This window comes from Schistocerca gregaria, chromosome 4 (assembly GCF_023897955.1).
Source record: "Schistocerca gregaria isolate iqSchGreg1 chromosome 4, iqSchGreg1.2, whole genome shotgun sequence".
Lineage (NCBI taxonomy): Eukaryota > Metazoa > Arthropoda > Insecta > Orthoptera > Acrididae > Schistocerca > Schistocerca gregaria.
In genome coordinates, this window is record NC_064923.1 from 304,981,322 (window position 1) to 305,006,521 (window position 25,200).

Genomic DNA, 25,200 nt, shown 5'->3' on the forward strand with positions numbered 1-25,200 from the left:
ATGAAAAAGTTTATTTAAATAACCGCTACCAGTCACAAAATTTGTTACTACTGTATTATTTATTGAGCAACATGTTTCGGGGAATACCCCATCTTCAGGCTCAAAGGCCTTACAAAAACATATTTTAACATTAAAGTCATATTAAAGCCTTATATAAGAGCTGTTGGTGTCTTTGTTCTTCAGGCGTCGCAGTCTCGTTGTGCTGGGATGAGGCGTTTCCATTCCCGTGGTTCTCTTGGTGTCCTTGGTCACTGGTCACAAGTATTCACTTGTGAATACTTGTGACCAGTGACCAAGGACACCAAGAGTATTCACTTGCGAATACTTGTGACCAGTGACCAAGGACACCAAGAGAACCACGGGAATGGAAACGCCTCATCCCAGCACAACGAGACTGCGACGCCTGAAGAACAAAGACACCAACAGCTCTTATATAAGGCTTTAATATGACTTTAATGTTAAAATATGTTTTTGTAAGGCCTTTGAGCCTGAAGATGGGGTATTCCCCGAAACATGTTGCTCAATAAATAATACAGTAGTAACAAATTTTGTGACTGGTAGCTGTTATTTAAATAAACTTTTTCAGAACAGATAATTGTTTCTAACGAAGGTGACCAATATACACAAAACACGTCAGATTTATTTGATTCCGCTGTAGTGACCAACAGAGCACATCCGATTAGCAAATCTTTTTGTGAATCAGACAATGACCAAATGGTTATACAAAACGTGACACAAGCAGATACACCATCACACAGCACAGAGAATAGAGCAGCTAATTTTGGCTGGGATCAAGTTGTGGCATTATTACTACAACTTAATGAAAAACTTGACAACAATTCCAAACAGTTGAATGAAAAACAAGACAACAATTACAAACAACTTAATGAAAAACCAGACAACAATTCCAAACAACTTAGTGAACAGATTACAGCCGTTGCCGTGCAATGTCATGATACTAAAGAACAATTACGTGAGGAAATTAAGGCTTGTGCTAGGAACAGTAGTGAAGTAATTAGATCTGTGCCACAAGAATTAAGTAATACACATGCAGCCACAACTAAATTACTTAGAGATCAAATTAGTGCAGTCGCTAAACAATGTTCTGCAAACGCAACACAGTTACTCGACGAGTTTAAATTAATGTCAGCAGAACTTTCACGCACACTGGATGCGAAAGTAGACAAGAAATTCGAACAACAGAACAGCCTAATTGACGAACGTTTTAATCACCACCTACAAAACACTGAAACGCATTACCGTAAATTCATACAGGAACAGAACAAAGTAAGGAAACAAGTCATGGAAACAATTACTGCACAGAGAGAAGAAAATAAGCGTAAGTTGTTTACGAAAGCAAAAACATACGTAGACAACAACATCGCTACAGTATCAGATGAAATCAAACAGGTGAACACTGAATTGTATGATGAAATCTCCACTTTAAAAACAAAAGCAGACATTCATACAATAGACTTTCAGACAATGACCAGCAGACTTAAACAGTTGGAGTTAATACAGGATCCCGATGCTATTAAAGCAGACGTTAAGAAATTGAACAAAACCACCCGTAAAATCCAAAAACAAATTAATGTTTGTGACACTAAAAATGATGATCATGTAAAAGCACTGACTGAAAAATTAGATGAATTGGCCAGTCGTATTGACGTTATCGAAAATAATAATGATACCAAATCAGACGATACGTCACCAGTTTCGTTCAATCAAACACCTGACTTCCAAAACATACAGCAAACAATCAGCGAGATAGATTCGTCCAATAATATATTACGAAGAAAATTGTCATGTTTACAGCAAGAAGTGACAGAGATGAAAAATGTTACAGCCTGTAACACGACACAGCATACGCCACATTCCGAACATTTGCCACACTCACACAGCCAGAATAATTTACGTAATTTACAGAGAGTACGTGACTTGGATTCCGGGCAGACACAGACAAACGGATTATCATACAATTCTGAACCAGTTCACACATTCAGAGACAATAACGTTGATTATAAGCAATTTTTATCCGTAAAAAAATCTAAGGTATTTAAAAATGACAGAACACAAATACATCCTGTGGACTGGACACGACAATTTGCTTTTGTATTTTCATCAGCTTGGCCTTTAATGCAGAAACTAGAATTGGACTGGATACAACAATTTGCTTTTGAATTCTCACCGACATTGCCTGTAATACAGAAACTAAAATTTATTTGCAGCGCGTAAGTGACCTTAGGGCATTCATTACACTTAGATGAATATGTGCCGTAGCGTGCACAGGGACCGAGCCGTAGTAGTGCTGTTTCCTCTTTAGTTTTCTGCACTGCTGCCTTCTCTTTTACTATCCTTTCTATCTATCAAAACAGCTCTTCAACTATCGATCTATCTAGGATTAAGGATGAGTAAAGAAAACCTTATACGACAAGTTTTACCTGAAATTGACAGTTCTTATACGTTCCCGAAATGACAACCACGAGAATTTTAATACCAGACAAAAGTTTAATTATCAGTATCGTCAAAATTATCAGCAATAGGAAACACATTTTGGCAACAATAGAGGGTTTCCTCCGCAACAGCATCAAAACCAGCCGGTTAGCATACCTAACCAACAATGCAGTCTGCAAGGTGAACCAAGCTTTAAAGTTTCGCCGCCTACACGTATAGCGTCGGCTCCACCAAATAGTAACGCACAGCAACAAGGAAATCACTACGTACAGAAAACACACCATTTCAACTCCTATCGCAACGCGCCGTATAGCAATGATTATCATGACAGACGTAAGAGTAATGAGCACAGTTTTCATCGTAACAGTCGGTCTTACCAGCAGCAGAATCATCCGCGACAACAGATTGTCATGAATGAACCAGACAGTCGGTATCATCCCGAAGCTAATACGTCAGGGAGAAATAACAGAACAGTACAAATAGTGGAAATGCCACAGCATTCTCCCGCAAATAACAGCACGTCAGATAGAATTTGACTAGATACAGCACGGATTGAACCTTCCAGCGATGTAAGCACTACTTTTGATACACAGACTCTTGTTCACGAAAATGTTATTACTTTTGACGACATCCGAGACACTCTTTTGCATGAAAAACCAGTTATTCAAAAAACCATTTCACACCCTGTCATTGAAGTAAAGATTGGATCATACACATTTTCAGCAGTAATCGATTCTGGATCACCTGTGTCAGTTATAAATGAGGAAACTTTCAACGAATGTAGCGAAGAGAATACTTGTCCTACGTTACCATTAGGCAAAACTAAAGTAAAAGATGCAGTATCTGGTAAAGGAGTAGATGTAAAATTACAGACACACTTATCATTTTGTATTGCAGGTCATACGTTCCACTCAAATTTTTGGATTGTTCCCTTATTGACAACAGACGTTATTTTAGGTACGAATTTTTTGGTAGAGCACGACGCAACTATTGACTTTCAGAGTTCCTATTTAATGTTAAAGGATGAAAATGTACAACTGGCATTAGAATTTCAGCACTATTTATCTGCAGAAGAACAAACAATTAATCGGACAGAGGTCATTTCTGCATCACGTAAAATAGACTGTCATTCCACATTGTTCACAGATACGTTCGTACACAACTACCATACACCAGACGAAGCCGACTATGACGTTATGCAAATGATTTCTGAGAAAGTAAAACAAATCAGTGCAAATACAGACGTTGAACGTACGCAACTATGCAATATCCTTTTACAGCAAGCTTCAGTTTTTGACAACATCCCTGGTACTATGTCCTGTTTCATGTATGAATTTCAAGTTAAACAGCACGACACGTTTAAAGCCAAACATTACCCCATTCCGTATATTCACAGAGAACAAGTTAAGAAAGAATTGCAAGCTGTGCTTGACCAAGGTATTATTGAACTGGACATAAACCCGCTCCATATTGTTAAGAAAAAGGATGGATCACTTCGACTCGTACTTTATTCTCGTCATGTCAATGACATTATTATTAATGAAACAGATCGCCCTCAAACACTAGAAGAACTTCTACAGAAATTTCATGGTACTGCTGTTTATTCCACATTAGATTTGAAATCGGGATTTTGGCAAATTCAGCTCCATCCAAACTGCAGAAAGTACACAGCATTTCTCTGTTTTGATGACTGTTATCAATTTTGCAAATTACTGTTCGGTATAACAATTTCTTCTGCAGCATTTATTCGCGGTTTGAATAGTAAACGTCCGACAGAACTAAAAGACAGAATCACAACTTATGTAGACGACATCCTTATCGCAGAAGCTAAGTGGTCTGAACATAATCTGATTCTGGAACAACTGTTGCAAACTTTTCGTGCACAAGAACTCACAGTTAATCTTAACAAATCGCACTTTGGCAGAACTTCCATAAAATTTCTTGGACATGTAATTTCAGCAGAAGGCATTGCGCCTGACCCGGAAAAACTTCAAGCTTTACGAGACATTACTGTTCCAACGACGAAGAAACAACTACGCAGCTTCCTGGATTTAATTAACTTTTTCCGTAAATTTATTCATTACTCTGCTTTAGACACCCCTAGATTGTGCCAACTGACGGGTGAAAACGCTATTTGGTCCTGGGATAGCCAAGCGCAGTCTGAATTTGTCAATCTGAAACAAGCTTTGTTGAACGCGCCACTTTTATCACACCCAAATCTCACTAGAAATTTTTCCATTGCCACCGACAGTTCTAACACAGCTTTAGGCGTGCACATTTTCCGGAAATTGAAGAAGACGGTAATACAGTAATTAAAAACATCGCCTTTGCAAGTCGCATTCTGTCACCTGCTGAACGTAATTATTCTGTTACAGAACTTGAAACATTATGTGTTGTATGGGCATTTACCCGATTTAGGCATTTTCTTTATGAAAGACATACTACCGTTTACACAGACCACAGAGCTATCCAGTTTTTACTTTCCGCTAAATTTTGCACATGACAGATTAAGCAGATGGAAACTTTATTTACAGGAATTTAATTTTACAATTGTTCACATTCCCGGTACACAAAATATTGGTAGCAGACGCTCTATCCCGTTCTCTCAGTAACAATCAGTAAGACATCGCGACCAACTTCTGCCAAGCAAATTCTAGCGTCATGTATATGCAAAAAGTCGCATTTGAAAATTTCATTTCATCGTCATTACGAGACATAGCACAAGAGCAGAGTAAAGACAACGTATGGAAAGAAATTAAACACCTTTGGCCAGATAAGAATAACGTTACCATTAGAAACCATTACACGGTACGCAATAACATTCTGTTCCGCCGCTCTCACCCTGACAGCAACAACTGGTTATTATGTATTCCTGACGAGCTTGTTAACAAATTAATTTGGTATACTCATTTAAGTTACGCACATTATGGAGCCAGAAAATGTTTTCTTATACTGAGACAGAACTGTTATTTTGCCAACATGGAGAAACGTATTCGACGAGTTTTAGCGTCATGTAAAATCTGCCAGAAAGCTAAATCAGACACGACTTCACATATTCCTCCGTTACATCCTATTGTACCCGTTAAATTGAGACACAAGGCCGCTGTAGACATTTTTGGACCGATTCCCAGAACTAATAGAGGTTTTTGCTACATCTTTGTCACTGTTGAAATCACTTCGAAATTTGTTACCTTCACTCCGTTACGCAAAGCTACTGCTAAATCTGTTTCGAATGCATTTGTAAAACATTTTCTATTTCATGTAGGGCACGTATTGAAAGTAATTTCCGACAATGGACCGGAATTTCGATCTGCTATATGGACACGTATGTTACGAGCTAGAAACATTTCTCTGATCTATATATCCAAGTATCACGCTTCTTCGAACCCTTGTGAACGACTTATGAAAGAAATTGGTAAACTGTGTAGAATGTACTGCCATAAAAGACATATTGATTGGGATACACACATACTCTCATTCCAGGATGTAATTAACTCTATACCAAATGAATCTACTATGCTTTCTCCGACTGTTATATTGAAAAATGTTGAACCACCTAACAAATTAAAGAAGTAGTATCCTTTCCTACATCTCGTCGATTACGCCACCATGAAATATTTGAGATTGATTTCAACATCAAACGTGCCGCAGAGCGCCGGAGAAGACAGCAAAAACAGGTTTGTACACGTCGTGACTTTCAAATTGGACAGAAGATATTAGTACGCATACACTATTTATCCAACAGAGGAAAGAGAAAATGCAGTAAATTTGAAGTTCTATACGCAGGTCCATACAGAATTCGCAGTATTCCTCATCCCAATGTGGTACATGTTGAAACTTTGAGAACCATAAAAAGCTAAGGCAATCACCATGTCTCCAATATTAAACCCTTTATTGAATAAACATACTTTATGATTTATCGCATTCTAATGCCTTTTCCGGTTATGATGATGATTATCATATTTTTTCCTGGCAAGTGCCCGGCAAGGTAAGGTTAGCAGGTCGCTTTTCTTGTCGTTATATATCAGACTGTGCACATTTTCGATTTTTTTGTGTATGTATGATTGTTTTGCTATCGAAAGTAGAATTTTTGTCTGTATACACTATGAAATGTTTAAGATGTAACAAACACCAGTTGACATTGACATTTTGCATTGTGATATCTCAACAACTTGACTATTCTACATTTTTCGCTACTACATTATGATACTGTGTGTACATTTTTGCACTTGAAACAAGGACTATGTTTTTGACCTAATACGTTTTCTGTCATGCTATGCTGTATGCTTAATTATATTACTAGAAACAAGTTTTTATTTAATGGGTATATGAATTAAATCCTTATTCATCATTTTTCAGAAAGCAGTACGATGTAAAAGAAAAAAATTAAACAACCACAGTGGTTTACTATGAAATGGAAATTTCACAACTGCATTGAAGAAAAAAAATGCAGTATCTTGTCATAAAGAGTAAATTGATCAGAATTAACAAGCATTAACCAGAATATACTGTAGACATAGTATGATAGCAGTCTTGACTAATTATTTTTCTTTCAGAATACAAGGCGATTGATGCAGACTGTTAGACAGAGCTACAGATGTTAATTTTAGTGATGAAGTAAGAAACTCTATACTATTTGAAGTAATGAATGATAATGAATAGTTGTATAAAGTAAATGGTAATGTGAATTTGCATAATGAAGTGTCTATTTTTTGCAGATGATAATAAATGATGAAGAATAGTTGTATGAATACGGCAATATGAATAATGAAGTTTTTCTTTGCAGATGATAATAATATTTACTGTTACTTAAGAAATGATATGTAGTTATTTAAGTATTTTTTGCAGTTCCTTTTGACAGTATGTCTTATGTCGCATAGTATAATGACTGAATGTTTTGGGAAAGACAGCTAGAGTACTCACATATTGAGTACACGTTTCATTACCTGTTAATTCGAAGTTTACTACTTTTCAGCATAATATACATTTTTTCTTTCAGGTCAATAACCCATTTTTTATTTTTCCCAGGAGAAGCTATTCATGAAATTAATGTGCTATAAGTAGTTAGTTATTAAACCTGTTCTAGTACTTGCATTTTTTTACTCAGTTGTGTCTATCATTTATGAATATGATCACATATACTATACTTGTTTCATAAACTTGCTACAGCTGACTCATGACGAATGACGTTAATAATCCTTATTTCCAGCAATAAGTCAAAAGCAAATATTTTCTTGCCCCAGCAACTATCGATCCCAATGCAATGCATTGATGGCACCAAAAAAACCAGTCCCATCTATTACCAGTATACAACTAAACAATGCTACCAGTTTAAGATGTATTTTTAGTCCTAAAGATAATGCAAATTTTCTGTATATTGATTCCATTATGTCTATATATTATTGGACTACCGACCTTGAGTAATAGTTCCAATGTCTAACATTTTAAATATGTCTTATGTCACTTACATGATATCATATATAAACACCAGTAGCTTGATGCTACACTCAATAGCTCCTGTTTTAAATGATGACTTGTGAATAACACTGAATAATGTTTTGTAACACTGTATGAATACTTTGTAACTGGCCAATGAATGCCACTGACTACTGTAATATGATGACTTATGCATAAATGCTATGCCATTAATTAAAACTTGCCTTGAATGATGACTTCTGAATAATGCAGAAAAATGTTCAGTAACTAACCAATGAGTGCCAATAATTATTCAAATCGGTTGATACACTAGTGTAATTCTATGATGACTAGCATAAGACTTAATGTGTCCTTCACCTTCTGACCTAATTACCAGCAATTACTGCAATATCCGTTTATCCTGTCCATCCTCATGATCATGGAGCACTATATTGGTTTTTGCACTAATTCTACGTTGCTGTAAGAGTATGGATTCTACAAGAATATGGTGTTGACATATCAAGCTGTCCACCACCTTGAACGATGGAGATGTTATTATGGTCCTACTGTTTGGTGTACCTAATGTACTGCCAAAATGATAACATACAATATTAATACAAAATTTCAGTGTCTTGGCTTCACTGATGAATACTTCAGGGAAGAGAAGTTCAGATTGTCTCACTTGGTGTTGTGCTTCTGTAGAAAGATATGGACTTTCAGTGCAGCTACGTGCAACCTACTGTGCTACAACCATGATGCAATACTTCTCATTCCTTTCCTAGTTCCTGTAAAATGGTAATGACTTATACAGTGCATTTAAATTCTTGTAAAATGATAAAGACATATACAGTGCGTCTGCACTTCATTTCATTTGTTAATAAGATCAGTTGTCCTAAATATGCTAAAGACTTATACAGTGCGTGTGCACTTCATTTCATTTATTAATATGATCAGTTGTCCTAAATATGCTGAAGATTTTTATCGTGCGTGTGCACTTAATTTCTTTTCTTAATGAATTCAGTAGTTACAAAATGTTAAAAACTTTTATATTCCGTGTGCACTTTATTTCATTTGTTAATGTGATCAGTTCATGTAAAAATGCTAAAGACTTACGCAGTACGTATGCACTTTGTCATTTGTTGATATATTTTGTACTCATTGCGTATATACTTTGTCATTTCGGAATATGTTGTGCACTCAGTGCGTGTACACTCTACTTCATTTCGTAATATGTTCTGCACTTATCAATTATGTATATACTCTGAGACTGTAGACTTAGTAACTAAATAGATTATAGAAAAATTTGTTGCTCATGGCAAGTCCAGTTGACTCACCATCGCTGCCAAATTTTTGCCCCCCAGTGGAGGGTTATGTAAGAGGTCCATGATTAAAGAATTTGTTGCTAGCGCACTCGAGCTGATGAAATTTCGATGTATTGCTCACGCACTGCCTGCGACATGTAAGCTATAAGAGAATCTGAGACCAAAGAGCAGTGTTGAGTGCAGTAGGAACTGTGCGGCAGTAGCAGTAAGTAGTTGCTAGCAGTCTGGTGTATCGTGTTGGCTGGGCCGGTCGTGTGCAGCGATGGCGGAGCCTGAGCGTTGTAGGATAAGGTAAAAGCAGCCTCGCGCATATGTAGTATTGTTACATCAAGTCCCATGTAAATGTTTAAAAAAAATCTGTTAATAATAATTTCTCATAAAAAGTAACTTTTGACATTCATCTCAATTTAAAGAATTCACTAATTTCTCCAATCGTTGGCCATCCCGATTATTGAAGAGAAAAATCAGTTCTTTCCTTTTATATAAGACAAATCTATCGGCGAGCATTGCACGTAGCTGAGCCAGAAAAATTTCTTATAGGAGCAGACATATACGCGTTATCCGGCGACCTATTTAAGGTACGATTTTTCAGTTTATTCAGAATGATGTATCAGGGCCATGACGCAGCACTGCTGACGTCCAAAATTTACCAGGTTAAATTGACAGTCAATTATTGAAAGGTTATAAGTGAGCGACAATTTTATTGAGATTAGTCGCATTGTATTATTGGTAGGTTAGGGAATTTATCTGTGGGAGGTTACGCTGAATGCTATAAATAATTATATTTCTTATTACGGAAATTATTTTGTGGGGTGGTTACACTTGGTTACACTTGGTATTTTGTGGGTAGGTTACAGCACGCTCTGTTGTATGTACAAAATTCCCGATTTCTGTTTTTTTTTTTAGCTGACAACGCGTGCACATTTGTTCGTCAAATAATGTGGTACGAATGGTATGCTTCTTAACAGGAATTTACTAATCTCAAATAGACCTACTGAAAATGACTCCATTTGTTTCAGATCTTAATTTAAGCTTTTTCCTTTTCCTTTGTAGCATCTAAACGGGTTACAATTGTATAATAAAAAGTGACCTTCTCACAAACTATCTTTCATTGGTCTGTGTTTCTTTCATTGACAGAACCAATTTTGCTGACCTATTACTATTTTGGGTGTCTGATACAAAGAAAATTTGAATGTATAAAGATTTTCTTGAACCATTGTTTACGTGATATCAGGAGATACTTCATCGTTACACCACAGCATCAAGTAAGCGTATCTCTTTTCAGTTATAGGGCGCTAGAAAGTAGGATGCAGACTAAAGGTAACATGGTTACCATGGTTTCCAGGTTAGCTACCTCGATATTTTGCATGGCCTTGTTGCGTGGCGGGAAATAAATATTTCGACAAAGATGAGCAGATAGACTAAAAAATCGAAAACTTACCAAATAATAAAAAACTGACCAGCCCCGCTACAACAATTATTTCCAGGAAAGAGATCGTTTACAAAGATGCCCACAAGTAGTTCCGAACGAGAATGATTGGAGAGTCACTTTTCTTAAGCCTCCAAAAGTGAAACTGCTGTAAATATTTTAATACTGTAACATATTGCATGTACTGCTAGTAGTTACCAGGCACAACCTGAGTTAGCATGGAAAACAAGCTTGCAAGACGTCCCACAGATTGTAGGAAACAAGTTACCATATCTGAGAATGACGGCACTGATTTCTAGGTTTCTGCTGCGTTTACACTTGCTGTTAAATACATTATAACTTTCAAAGGGCATCAATAGTCGATAGGTACCCACTAAACGAAATGCAGCCAACAGCAGTCATGGTGCCAGTTAAAAATTTTGCTTGAATAACGCTCAGCATGTATAGACTGCTGTTTACTACAGACACTATGTTAGAAATGAGTTCAGGAATAAAAGCAAATAAACACCGACAATGCTATTCAGAAGTTTAATATGAAGGAATGCGCGAATTCAGAACAGTGTTTAAAGAACGCCACGACGAAACGACCAAAAGATGTATCCTTCTCTTTCTTTTTCCTCGGGTTTTCGTGTCCGGGGTCGGTATTGTTTATGTGAGTTTTTGCCGTGGCAGTGGATGGACTGGTACCGTTTCTGATATCACAACTCCACCCGGAACGGAATACGTGTAACCCATCTGTCTGGGTCTATTGTAAATGTCATGTTCAAGTTTGAAAATCTTTTCTAAATGCTTGGGTAGCGTGTATCTGAGGTGGGACGTAGGTATCACTACAATATTCACCTAGTTTGATGTGAGGAACCGCGTGAAAACCACATCCATGCTATCCTGCTCAGCAGCTCACGTCGTTAATCCGCGAGGCGGATTCGATCTGGGACAGAGTCACCTACTCGAATCCCGCGAACAGCGACTTAACGAGCTCATATGTCTGGGCAGGTCACTAAAAGCGGCTCTAATGTGTATTTGTTTATCGACACATAGTTTCGGTCATCATCATCACGTTACGGGTACCACTACGTCAGCTTAACGGAAGGTTTCTAGTAATTGTTATGTACTTGACTTCAAGGAACCTTTTGGTTGTTTCGTGAAGCTGTTCTTTAAATACTGGGGAACTGTAGAGTGGTATGTGACCATAAGATAAACAAAGGGAGGAACGATTTATTGAATTCAGTGACTTTTTACAATTCGCTTTTAATACACACAATTTCGTATAACATACGTTTCGGAGCAGTACGATATAGATAGAAAACAACTAGAAAAGAATTTATAAAACAATTATTTTACAGAAAACAGTGACCCACAGTAACAAATCAGCCAATCAGCAAAACTAATTTAAATTTCAAATACACGTTACTCCTATCTCATGCTAACAATTGAGTACCAGGCTTGGAAAAGGCCGGCCGGGGTGGCCGAGCGGTTCTAGGCGCCACAGTCTGGAACCGCGCGACCGCTACGGTCTGCCTCTGGCATCGATGTGTGTGATGTCCTTAGGTTAGTTAGGTTTAATCAGTTCTAAGTTTAGGGGACTGATGACCTCAGATGTTGGATCCCATAGTGCTCAGAGCCATGAGTTGAACTTGGAAACACCTTAAACAACAAATACAAGAGTTATCACTGAGATTAAATTTGAATGAAAGGGTTAGAAGTTACGTAATTAAAAACCAAGAGAAGCTACCTCATACCTTTTACCTTTAAGGTATTTAATCTTGGCAATTCTTATACCTGCTTTACTTAAAAGACTTAAAATTGACGAGTCAGCAGTTTCACCAAATTTAATAACATACATAACCTAACCCTAGGCATGATCTCTCTCTGTGCAATCACATAGATTTTACAAAAAGTGGACAACACATGACAGGTAAAGAAACTTTCAACTTTTTTTAAAAGCATTTGTGGCAAGCGTTACTTCTAACTAGAGCAGGGCATCACGTTAGGCAATTAACCCTGGACTGCAATGTTAGGCCAACAGGTAGTCAGATAATGATCAACAGTTAATATTTAACAGCGAGGAGACAACCAATGCCTCAATAAATATTATGAAATGTCAAAGGCTACGAGAAGGGCTTCCTTCTCTTATTTGTCAGTCGATTTGGATCCCTGGCGGTGCGCCTTTACAATCCAGTGCTTTGGCATCCACAAACGGATCATTGCAACAGATCGACCCTAAAACAGATCAATGTCAGACTCAAGCAACACAAAATACACTGGCACAGGCATTTCCAAGAACAAATACCAAAACCTATTAACTCAGCACCGCATACATCAACGTCAAAATGCAAAATTATCATAGTAGAGAAGCTAGCAAACCTGGAGCATATTACTCAAACAAACACGTTCTACTCTCGAACTGCGGCAACAGAACCGGTGCACACCCACGGAAAAGCACAACACAATCAGTCATCAATTACCGCAGCACTGTAGGTGAATGAAAGACGAAATCTTGGCGACGTGGCCACCCGTACACAGTTCCTGAACAATACTGAACAATCCAGATGCAATAACGACGCCGAAATTCCTGTCCGACGAGATATTTCACGTGTAATAGACCTTCATCCAAAGTCTGCTGGTGCTCCAACTATCCTCCACCATGCGGCGAGTGGCAGTTAACCTTCTCTTCGCAGGGGCATTACAGGTTAACAGACGGCCAGTTCTCCGGGCCGGACAACATCCCGACGACATCAACAACTTCCGCCTCGTCGCACACGCGGCCGCCACACTCGTTTCCTTTCTGAGCCCCGCGCTCGGCCCAATAAACCAGACCTAGCCAGAGAGGCTGCAGACTCAGGTACGAGGAAAAATAGACATCCTGTGTAGCTAGTGCAACACTTAACCTGATAGTGCCGTACACGGCACGGTACATTGAAGACGTGCAGCAATGTTTACAGAAAATATTTCAGAGCAGTGTGCAGACGCAGGAACAGAGAACGTTTTGGAAAAGACAGATAAAATTGTAGCCATTTGGAAATAAAAGGTCCAGTAACATTCCTGTTATACTACTGTCGTCTCGGTGAATGGCAATATACTATACTTTCTTATCTAGTATAAATTATGTAGCTTTCATATTTTAATTACTTGATCAAATTATGTTTACCTATTCAAAGTACGGAAGTATGTACTACTTGTTAATATTCTGGAAGAGCATGCCATATATGATTTGTTCCTTTAGTAAGATCTTGTTACATAAGAATCCAAAAAAGTATGGAGACTAATTTTGCAAGCTATTTATGACGGAGATATTAACCTGTTCCCTGAAGATAGCCTTGCCAGCCAACTAGTGGTTAATGCAAATAAATCAGTAACATCTTTTAAACATCTTGTCTGGGCAGCTGTCAGCCTACATCTACTGTAGAAAATGCATAACACAAATGCTAATTTTAAGGTAATTTATTTGCTGAGTTGTTTGAGTCCTGGACCATGTTCACAATACTGTACAGAAACAAAACAAAAATTGCAATAAAATGCAGTGACCAATATGATCCACAAGGTCAAAAAATTACAAGAACACCATTCATAAGAAGATACATCAAATATGCAATTATAAAACCGAAATTACATATTACACATTTTTTGAAATTTGGGGCACATAATTTAAGTCAAGCAGAACAATGACTACATTAAACGCAGGTTCCAATCAGTACAAATGAAGACCTTAAACTAGCTCAAGATAATCAACAATAGAATCAGATATGATGTCAGTACCATGGTCAAGCACCATGAAGTACAGAGATATACAACATGGAATATTCTTGAAGATATCAAAGATTAAAAGGTCAAAATGTAAAATATATTTACATAAAACAGTATAATCCATCTTATGTAAAGGATTAAAATTGAAGTCAAGGATCTTTTCATTCTCAATTTTTAATTTTTTGATTTTTAAAAAGCTATGAAACTAACCAAAATCATTATAACAATATACAAACTATGTGCACAGTTGTAATTATGGCACATATTAAAGCACAGGATGTCATCACATCATATGGTAAGCTGGAAATTCAAGCTGTAACGTTTTAGATGTAAAACAAGGAGCTGTGCTGAGACAGCTAACATTGGCAATCAACCTCAAATGGAACAAGAAAACAGTAAATGTATAATGTGAAATTATTATTAACAAAGCTTATAATTTTGTAGGCTGTACTAATCTGTTTGCTTTATATCTGCTGGTGCTACAAGCTCATGTTGTCGACTGTAGCATGGGTTTTACACCATGAATGATCAATAGAAACATTATGTTTCAGGACCTTTATTCTAAATCACGTCATAATTATACTGACATGCTTACAAAACTGATGTACATCTTACTTAGTCAGTTACATGCTTCTTGCAAAATGTCTTCTAAGACACTGCTTCTCCATGCCAACATGGCTGCCCCTTTATATATTAATACAAACAATCCTCAATATTGTTATAAAGGGTTTTTACAGAAAATTACAATTGAAACTGTTACCTTACAATTAATGACATATTTCAACAGTTGCACTGGCTCTAATAGAGCAAGTACATTTATCGATTCTAAGTATTTAAGATTTTAGCAGTGTGGGAATATTCAAATATGAAATATTAACAATACTTTTACTATTTTCATGAAATGCAAAAGATACATGGTTTGGAAAATGTTCGCACCAATGTATATGTTTCCAAATCTCCCATTTAATGTGCAAAACAGGTCTTTTATTGACAAAACACCTAAGGAACTACGTATGTTTACACACCACTTATAACATTTTAGTTAATTACATTTTAATTTTCGAACCAGTTTGATTCTCATAATTGGTTTTTTCGTTTAAATAACACAAACTGAATTTGAATACAGTTTTAACACAAATCCATCTCAGGTTCAAAGAAATGACGTTGACAAATGTACTCGATAATTTCTTTCAGATTTCACCTTATTACTTTAATCCTAAATATTCCTACCAATTTCAGGACATATACACCTCAACACAACTACAATTCAGTAAACAGTTTTATGGTGTCAATTTAGTAAGTATAGGTTTATCTATACCACTGTCTTTTGTTTCCGTCAGTGATTCCTGTTTATTTCGAACTCGATCGAAAAATATGTGTTTTAATTGGATTTAAATGGAATGTTACATCTCAATAACCACATTTATATCTCATGTCAAATCCTATGTGTCACCATAAGACATAAGTCAAGATAACTATAGGGATGTAGGAATACTACATCTTGCAATAATGTGAAAGTAACATTAAATCTGTCATCCAATATTTTCAAAGAGACAATAAAGCTGTTTAGGTAACTCTTATTTCTTTTCCATTTGTATGCACATCAAGTGTCATTTCTGGGTGTACAATCATCCTCCTAAATAATTCAGTGTACACCAGCACATCTATATTACAAAGTGTAATACAAAGTGTAATTCTTTTTTTAGTCTTATTAGCGCCACATATGAATATCCACAAAAATTTAGGTAAAAGTGAGTTGTTATGAGGATAAAATGCTAAATAAGAAAATGGAATTATGAAACTCACCAACAAATGTGTCAACAATAGCACAAATATTATGTGACACAGTAGCAACTATTATACCAATAACAGATAAACATGTCATCATAAGCTTAAGACGAGTAACAGCTATAAGTCATAATCATCTTAAGCAAAAATTAATTTAAAAATGCCCTAACCTTCAGATTATGAAGTAGCAAAATGTGCTAAGACAGTTAGCATCTGAAATCACATTTCAGAAGCTACAATACATCTTAGTAGTCTCACATGCGAATATCTATAAAAATGCAAGTGAAAGGGGAGATATAAAAAGATTGAAAAGGTGAAGTAAGAAAAGTGAGCTGTGAAACTCATTAACATGGGTATTAACAATAATACGAAATTAGTCTGACACATTTATAGCTGTTAAGCCAATAATGATGAATGAATTACTACAGGCATAAGATAGGTGATAACCACAAGTCTAATTATAACAAGATCAGTAAGAAATACAAGTTCTTGTCTTCAGATTATAGAGTTAGAAAATATGCTGACAGTTAAGACCAGTAAATTGAATTTAGGAAGCAACAACTGCAGAATTTATATGACCACTATTTATGCTACAATTTAGTCATATGTATCAACACAAAACAGAAAGAAAACGGGATGACAGATTATAAGATGCTGTCATAGTAGGCAAACCTTACTTTTAGATCTATGTCTATATAAAAAAATCTAGCCTATGTGTCATCAGAAGTCAGAAAACAAAAAACTGTAAGGATAGCAGCAGCACGATGTCGTAGTACCTTGAAAATAACTTTTAAATCTGACACCCTATATTTTCAAAGTATCAACAGAAATATTCAGGAAAGCCTTATTTTATTAAAATTAGCATGCACATAAAGAATTCTGTCTGGGTATACAATCATCCGTACAAATAATTCAGTGTCCACCAACACATCTGTAGTAAAGGGAATAACACATAGAGTACAGCTCTCCAGTCTTACTAATCTCACAAAGGCTTATCTATAAAATGGAAGTGAAAGTGACTAGTATGCAGGGATTAATTGTTCAGCAAGGAGTAATACAAAGGATACAACTTATCTCTTTTATAATCTCACTATGAACAACCATAAAAATGCACTTGAATGGTACACAAGGACAAAATGGTAAGTAAAGAAAATGGGCTATGAAAGTCACCAATAAACATTTTATCAATAAAAATGTTTGACACACTTCTAACAATTATACCAATAGTGGATGAACATGTCATAATAAGCATAAGACAAGTAAATATCCTAATCCTAATCAACACAGACATAGGACAAGTAAAAAAAAGTCCTAATCTTCAGATTATAAAATAGGGAAATATGCTTACATAGCGAACATCAGCAAATAACATTCAGAAAGCAACAACAAGAGCGTAGACACGACCATAATTTATGCTGTTATGTAGTCACATGTGTCAACACAAGACAGAAGAGGAAAAGATATCACGATGACACGTTACAAGATGCCAACCTCATAAACAAACTTTACCATTAACCCTGGCATCCTATACTTTTTAATATGTCAATAAAGTTGTTGATATTATTTTTATGTCTTCAACTGGTGAGTTCATTTAATATCTTTTCTGAGCGTACAACAATTCCTCCAAATACTTCACTTTCCTTGAAGAATGTGATCGTAACCATCTTATCTGCCCTGTGTAATAATTGCCTTCTTCTGTTTCAAAGTACAAGGTGGTTGATGAAGTACAGCTTAACTGTCTACAAGTTATAAAAAAAGTTTTAAAAATATATAGATTTTTACACCTGCCTTAAAAATCTGTAACTGAAGAATTAATAATATATTATAAAGCACTTAAATGTGCAGAACTAGAAAAATTTACAAATTTTGCAAAAACACATCATGTCTGACAATAACCAAAACTATAGAAAGTGGCGGAAACTGCTTATGGTGGTCCCTAATGTGCACTCCATCACGTGTTTCTAAAAAGTCACTAGACTGAAGTACTCACCAAAAAAAGGCATGTGTTACTCGGTAGACTATCATCAAATATTTAGGGGTAATATTAAGCATTGATGTGAAATAGAACGATCATGTAAAATAATTATTAGGGAATGCGAATGGAAGAATTGTATTTATTCGATGTCTTCCGGAAAGTCGACATGCATTTTTAATTTAGATCGCATACAAGATGGTGGTGCAGACAGTTCTAGAATTATTGTTCCAGTGTTTGATCATCTTATAAAATAAATATCACAGATCGAATTAATAAACTGGCTACTAGGATTATAATAGGCCGCTTTAACCCAAACGAAAGTGTAACAGAAATGTTCGGCGAATTTAAATGTGATTTCTGGGCAGAGAGGCGACGTATATCTCCGGAAAGCCTGTTGGTTAAATTCAGAGATCTGTATCCGAAGAACGTGCGAAAATTATGCTCTAACCGGCGTATGTTACGCATAGGGGTCATGAGAATAAGGGGAGATACAGTGGCACCTAACAATCTTGTTTCATTCGCTCATAGCTTACATGTAACAAGAAAGGGAATCTATAATTTTGCTACACTGTTGCATTTGACATACACAGTACAGTAGCCTGTGAAATACAAATGTAGATGTAGAGTCTAAATACGCACAGTAAGTGTGATACACATACAGTATTCTCGGCCGGTGTGGGTGAGCACGCGATGTTATACATGGACATGGATGTACGACTCCTTGTACACTCCTGGAAATTGAAATAAGAACACCGTGAATTCATTGTCCCAGGAAGGGGAAACTTTATTGACACATTCCTGGGGTCAGATACATCACATGATCACACTGAATGAACCACAGGCACATAGGCACAGGCAACAGAGCATGCACAATGTCGGCACTAGTACAGTGTATATCCACCTTTCGCAGCAATGCAGGCTGCTATTCTCCCATGGAGACGATCGTAGAGATGCTGGATGTAGTCCTGAGGAACGGCTTGCCATGCCATTTCCACCTGGCGCCTCAGTTGGACCAGCGTTCGTGCTGGACGTGCAGACCGCGTGAGACGACGCTTCATCCAGTCCCAAACAGGCTCAATGGGGGACAGATCCGGAGATCTTACTGGCCAGGGTAGTTGACTTACACCTTCTAGAGCACGTTGGGTGGCACGGGATACATGCGGACGTGCATTGTCCTGTTGGAACAGCAAGTTCCCTTGCCGGTCTAGGAATGGTAGAACGATGGGTTCGATGACAGTTTGGATGTACCGTGCACTATTCAGCGTCCCCTCGACGATCACCAGAGGTGTACGGCCAGTGTAGGAGATAGCTCCCCACACCATGATGCCGGCTGTTGGCCCTGTGTGCCTCGGTCGTATGCAGTCCTGATTGTGGCGCTCACCTGCACGGCGCCAAACACGCATACGACCATCATTGGCACCAAGGCAGAAGCGACTCTCATCGTTGAAGACGACACGTCTCCATTCGTCCCTCCATTCACGCCTGTCGCGACACCACTGGAGGCGGGCTGCACGATGTTGGGGCGTGAGCGGAAGACGGCCTAACGGTGTGCGGGACCGTAGCCCAGCTTCATGGAGACGGTTGCGAATGGTCCTCGCCGATACCCCAGGAGCAACAGTGTCCCTAATTTGCTGGGAAGTGGCGGTGCGGTCCCGTACGGCACTGCGTAGGATCCTACGGTCTTGGCGTGCATCCGAGCGTCCCTGCGGTCCGGTCCCAGGTCGACGGGCACGTGCACCTTCCGCCGACCACTGGCGACAACATCGATGTACTGTGGAGACCTCAAGCCCCAAGTGTTGAGCAATTCGGCGGTACGTCCACCCGGCCTCCCGCATGCCCACTATACGCCCTCGCTCAAAGTCCGTCAACTGCACATACGGTTCACGTCCACGCTGTCGCGGCATGCTACCAGTGTTAAAGACTGCGATGGAGCTCCGTATGCCACGGCAAACTGGCTGACACTGACGGCGGCGGTGCACAAATGCTGCGCAGCTAGCGCCATTCGACGGCCAACACCGCGGTTCCTGGTGTGTCCGCTGTGCCGTGCGTGTGATCATTGCTTGTACAGCCCTCTCGCAGTGTCCGGAGCAAGTATGGTGGGTCTGACACACTGGTGTCAATGTGTTCTTTTTTCCATTTCCAGGAGTGTATATGGGTCGTTCAATCAGAAAAGAACCGGAGGCATAATTACAGAAACCAGTAACTGTATGTTAGCATCCTGTCTGATCACCGGCATCCATTCATGTCCATTGTACATTCCGACGGACTTGGCCGATTCCAGCAGGACAGTGCGACACCCCACAAGTCCAAAATTGTTACAGAGTGGGTCCAGGATCACTCTTCTGAGTCTAAACACTTCCTCTGGCCACCAAACTTCCCAGACATGGACATTGTTGTGCGTGTCTGTGATGCCTTGCAATGTGCTGTTGAGAAGAGATCTCCACTCTCTCGTACGTTACGGATTTATGGACAGCCCTGCAGGACGCATGTTGATAATTCCCTCCAGCATGACATTAATCGAGTCCATGTGACGCCGTGTTGCCGCACTTCTACGAGCTTGCGGGGGCCCTACACGATACTAGGCAGGGGCGCCAGTTTCTGTGGCTCTTCAGTGTAGGTTCTTTGAAGTGAACATTGATTTGTGAATGTTTGCAGAAAATTAAGCTCGGCCAAATCGTTCACATAACACCCTGTTGATGACACAGGTGCACACCAGGAATCGCCTACAGTCACTCAGTTTTGGAATGGAGCTGACTTCAGTTCCGTTGTTGTATAGTTCCTATTCATTTAAACTCCATTCACTTGCTTTATCCACGTGTTAGCTCAAACCACACTTAAGATGAACATTCAGCTGTTCAGTGCGACGTATTAACTGATTTCAAGCATTGGAAATTATTGTATCGTAGATATATTCCCAGAGCGCTAGTTTACGCCTATGTAATTACTGAGAATTCTAAGTATCATTACAAACGAGTGGTAATAATTGCTCGTAAGTGGAACTAACAATGTAAAAACTCACTACAAACTGGATGAATGTTCCCTGGGGGATATCGAAGACCGGGTGTGCTGCTGGATGATTATTAAGTACTTCTAGGACTTTTTCCAACGAGAACCTGCCTTTCCAGTGCTGAGAATTTGCAGCAACACACTTTGAGGAAGCTATTTTTACCAAGTTCAACGTACATTGGACCAACGAGTAGAATGGCAGTCTTGGATGTACCGACTTTGTGGGAGCATTTGAAGGAATCTCGTGGAGGCAGCTCACCAGACTTCTTCTTCTTCTCGTGCATGGAAAGCAACCATCACTTATTAATACGATGTGGTTTGTTGCGTTTCGCTAATCACTGTGCATGATGCACTTCACCTGACGGAAGCAGTGAACTATGAAAATACAGAGGTTGGACAAAAATACAGAAAGACAGCCAGAAACGCATGCTCGAATGTAAATACACATAGCAGCCAAGCCTGCCACTTGCGCTGTTTTACTTGACAACTAAAGGAACTTGTTCAAAAATGGCTCTGAGCACTATGGGACTCAACTGCTGTGGTCATCAGTCCCCTAGAACTTAGAACTACTTAAACCTAACTAACCTAAGAACATCACACACATCCATGCCCGAGGCAGGATTCGAACCTGCGACCGTAGCAGTCGCACGGTTCCGGACTGCGCGCCTAGAACCGCGAGACCACCGCGGCCGGCAAAGGAACTTGTGTTATGTCCTCAATGGGTTCCAAGTGTCAGTCGTGGTCAAAACAGATCTTTGCAGCTATGTGGATTCTAATTTGGGCATATTGTTGGTGCTCGTATAGTGGGTGCTCCCATAACCAAGGTAGTCGAAGTGTTTAGTGTTTCAAGTGGCGCCGTACCGAAAATTTAGAGCGCTTGCAGGGAAAGCAGAAAAACATCACCTGCTAAGTCACAACACGGAAGAAACTATTTGTTTAATTATCGTGACAGACAGCCTCTGGAAATCACTGTGACGAAAAACTAGAGGACGAAGCTGCAAGAGTCACTGCAGGACTGTATGTCGCACTCGCAAACTTTGTCAGTACCAAAGGAACACTGAGTTGCATTAGAAGGGAAATGCAGGGCGGCAGGAATTCCAAGACATCTGATTAGGGTAACTAACGTGATGGTTACTACCCATAACAGGAAAACGTGGTGCCGAAACGACAAAACCTGGCCTACGGAGCAGCGGAAAGTCATGTTGTTGAATGACTCTTGTCGCACATAGGTTTCAATTTCTGGCCGAGGATACGTCATACGACCGGCAACATGGCGGAGGTTCTGTGATTGTTTTGGCAGCCATATCGTGGTATTCCATGGGACCCACGGAGACCCTGAAAGTCTGGATTACTGCCAGGGATTACGTGACAATTTCGTCTTTTCAGGTCCATTCCATTATACAATGTTTGTTCCCCTATGGTGATTATGTGTTCAAACAGTTTGTTGATTTAGTGAGCACAAGAATGAATTGCAGTATTTCCCCGATTTTGTGAGGACAAGAATGAATTGTAGCATTTCTCTTGGCACCACAGTCACAAGATCTCAATATTATTGAAACTTCGTGGTGTACTTTTGAGAGAAGTGTGCGTGATCGCTGGTCATCTTTATCATCGTTGCCTGAGCTTTCCACTATTTTGCAGGAAGAATAGTACAAGATTCCCTTAAAACCATACAGGATTTGTATTTCACACTCGGAGTCGAGTGTTTTGAATGCCAAAAGAATTCCTACGTCATATTGGGCATTGTAATGTGTCGTGTTTTTAGAGTTTCCACGATTTTGTTCACCACCTGTATATCAGCTTGCAAACATTGAATTATATTAAAGGTAAGCGTGAAGATTTTCATGATGATTTTGATTACAGTAAGATACACAGTATTCCAAGCACATTGACAAGTGAAATACTATCACGGGTTACCAACGACATTACACAATTCCTAATATTGGCTTCTAGAGGTTTTAGATGGGAGTCACTAAAGAGAGTTGGAGAACTAATATTCCGAAATGTAAAATTCTGATATCAGATAAGCTTGAAGCTTGATTCACTTTCAAATCACCCGCTTATACGTAATGGCAGAGCTTGCACAACGCATGTATCAAGAACGTCTACGGATCGCCTCAGTTCATTACATACCATTTTCATTCGACTGCAACAATGGCTGCGAGAAATTGGTACGTTGGCAACCATGACGGTTGACTGTGATGCTCCATGGACGCGCACCAGCGTGTGTGGACCGTGTGTACGAAAGTAAGCACCTTAGGTACGCCTTGCGTAAGGAATAGCAGCGTCGCTAAGTGGAGCAGTTCCTGCAGAGCACACAGGTCAGAGCCCGTTGTTTCCGCTGTGAGCGTACCGTCAAGTGGAAGAGTTGGAAGTGACCGCATCTTGAAATTTATTGTACGAGCGGTGTTCCATAACGAATGCCTCAATTTCTTTTCTGAAAGCAGGTCGGTTTTATTCAGAATTACACTACACTATATCATTCCCCATTTTTTGGCTACAAAATCCCCGTTCATTGCTAGTGCCTTATGCCGCTTTGCTAAGAGGGTCTGTGTGACTGCTTACCATCACTTCACTGGTCTTCATCGGAGCCGACGTCCTGCTACATCACACATCAAGCAGAACAACCCCCTCAGAGCAAGACCGTCTGCATGACTTTCCCGGCTTGTAAGTGCCAGTGATAACTGAAATCTGTGAAATTTTACCCACTATTGTAAATTTGAAAATATATTTAACATGCCAAAATTAAAAAGAAGATTCAGAAAACTGTTTCTCTGTTGGTTGTTATTTAAAAACATGTCATATCTAATGTGTTTTCACTTGTCGTTGTCATGATAAAGTGAGTGAAACAACTCCACCATCAATCTTTTGTGATAAATAGAAAATAAAATACAAAAATAAATTGCGACCGTGAAGTAGTATTAGGTTCTACGGGATCGTATCAAAAAATTCCTGAATTATAACTAAAATTACTTCTTACCTAGATCTTAATTTGCATCATCGTTGTCACAAAAGTAACTCATTTTGGAGCGAATACACAGATCCCAACGTTCCTAGGAAATATTTCTTTATTAGGGTATCAGTATCGTCTGCGATTCCGCTTGAATATTAATAAAATATTGACCTCTTTAAAATAGTTTTCATCTTGGCCAAGAGGAAGTGAGTACGGCTGTCATTTTGATTTTAGTAAGTTCCTGAAGAATGTAGACCGTATGCGGTCCTTTGTTGTCTTGGCGGAGTACGCCACTTCTGTGGACGCTTGCTTCTCCTTCCTCAAATGACTTAGACCATCGGGGCAGAACTACTACTTGACCATGAAACCAGAAGGGGCGAACTTAGCGTGAACAATCCTGTCAATTTAAAAAGACTGAAACACATCGTCGAGGGCTATGCTACTGACGACGTGTCGAACATATTTTGACAAAAGTGAAAAGCTGTACCGTTACGAGGACTGCTGCTTGCTTTCAGGATGGTGCTGTAAGCCCAAATTTCGTCACCCATGACAATATTTGATGATTTACACCGCCTTGATGTTTAAGTTCATTACAGACTTCCAAGCGAAGTTGTTCCGACTGCATGTAGCAGTCCCACAAATTTCGCCATGGTAATTCTCACTTTCAATTCTTCTGGCAGAAAACGTTTACATTACTATCAGCTCATCCATCCTCGCTGGGAACGACAGGAGGACGACAGCCGATATTTATACATTGACCAAAAACAAAGTCGCAATACCTAGAAGGAGTTGTGTGGCATAAATGAACATTGAAAACTTCCTGGTAGATTAAAACTGTGTGCCGAGACTCGTACTCCGGACCTTTGCCTTCTGCGGGCAAGTGCACTCGACCACCTGCCACTGATGTAACCCAACATATTCCTCAAACTGTTCGTTTACCAGAATTGTCTCCATTCGAGCACATCGAGCATCATCGGACGACAACTCCAGTGTCATCCACAGACAGCATTTCCGTCCCTGTATTGATCGAACAAGTGCAACAACTGTGGAACTCCATTCCACAAAGTGAAAACGGCACCTCTAGAAAACAATGCATGTATGTCTGCAAGCTTGC